Source organism: Rutidosis leptorrhynchoides, chromosome 6 (assembly GCF_046630445.1).
Source record: "Rutidosis leptorrhynchoides isolate AG116_Rl617_1_P2 chromosome 6, CSIRO_AGI_Rlap_v1, whole genome shotgun sequence".
Classification (NCBI taxonomy): Eukaryota; Viridiplantae; Streptophyta; class Magnoliopsida; order Asterales; family Asteraceae; genus Rutidosis; species Rutidosis leptorrhynchoides.
In genome coordinates, this window is record NC_092338.1 from 121,896,296 (window position 1) to 121,897,728 (window position 1,433).

A 1,433-nucleotide genomic window follows, 5' to 3' on the forward strand; every position below is an offset into this window, starting at 1 on the left:
ATCCGATAGAACATTTAGAAGCTTTTGAAGATTTATGTGAACTGTACAAAAACAAAGATGTTTCTTCAGATGCATTTAAGTTAAGAACTTTTCCTTATTCGTTAATCGGAGACGCAAAAGCATGGTTGAAAGCATCAAAACCTGATTCTATCACAACTTTTAATGAATTAAGAGAAAAATTCATTACCATATTTTTCCCACCGGCAAAAGCTGAAAGACTTAGAACTGAAATCACCACTTTTAAACAAAAATCGGACGAAACTCTTTATGATGCATGGGAAAGATTAAAAAGAATGTTACGAAATTGTCCGCAACACGGATTGCAAAAAGGGCAAATAGTACAAACTTTTTATCGTGGTATTGATGAACATACTCGTGGTATATTAGATTCCTCCGCTGGAGGAGTATTTATGTACAAATCACCAAATCAAGCGTATGACATGTTAGAAGACATGTCAGTTCATACTTTTGAATGGACACCGTCTAGAGATCAACTACCTAGAAGGACGGTGGCAAGCCTTGAAGAAAATGAAGACAATAATACAACCATAGCTTCACTGTCGAATCAATTCAAAAAGTTTGGAAGAGAAATAGAGAAACTAAATTCAACAGTTTTAGCATTGCAAGTAGGCTGTGAAATCTGTGGACAACCACATTTCACGAAAGATTGTGATATCAATGATCGGCCAATGAACTCAGTAGCACAAGTTAATTTTATGGCCAATCAAAGACAAGGAAATTTTCAAGGAGGAAATTCTAATTATCAACCTGCAAACCCAGGATATCAAAACCCGAAGAATTTTGCTTTTCAAAGAAATGGACCACCTGGCTTTTTCAATAGAAACCAACCTCCATTTTCACCTCAACAAAATTTCCAACAACAACCGTTACCTCAATTACCATATCAACAACAAAATCATAACACGCAACCAGTAGAGAAGAAATCTAACTTTGAAGAAGTTATGATGAATTTTGTCAAAAGTCAATCAGAAACGAATGAGCAAGTGAAGAGACAACTTCATCAATCCCAAACAGAAAACGAGCAAGTACAAAGGAATCATCAAGCGTCAATTCAAAACCTTGAAAGAGATATGGGAAGAATATCCCAATTGCTTGCTGAAAGGCAATCGGGCACTTTACCATCCAACACGCAACCAAACCCTAAGGGTAAGGAAACTCAAAATTCAAGTAATATTTCGCAAGTTAATTCAATCACTACACGAACTGGGTTAACCATTAACCCAGAGATTCCAAAGCCTCTCGCTCCTATTCATGTTTCACAAGAAAATGAACCTGTGGTGGAAGAAAATACGATGCCAACCACAAGTGCACCAAAGACTCAAAATCAACCACCATTGAAGGTATACAAACCTCCGATTCCATATCCGCAACGTTTGAAGAAAGATAAATTACAAGCACAATACAACAAGTTT

The 1,433-nt window shown here is 36.5% G+C and overlaps 1 non-coding gene across 1 annotated transcript; it reads right to left on the reverse strand.

Annotated features, from left to right (window-relative positions):
* Nucleotides 1–215: 215 nt before the first annotated feature.
* Nucleotides 216–322, reverse strand: LOC139856510 (small nucleolar RNA R71). Its single transcript, XR_011761987.1, has one exon. It is a non-coding gene; the product is annotated as a small nucleolar RNA R71 (small nucleolar RNA).
* Nucleotides 323–1,433: the final 1,111 nt, after the last annotated feature.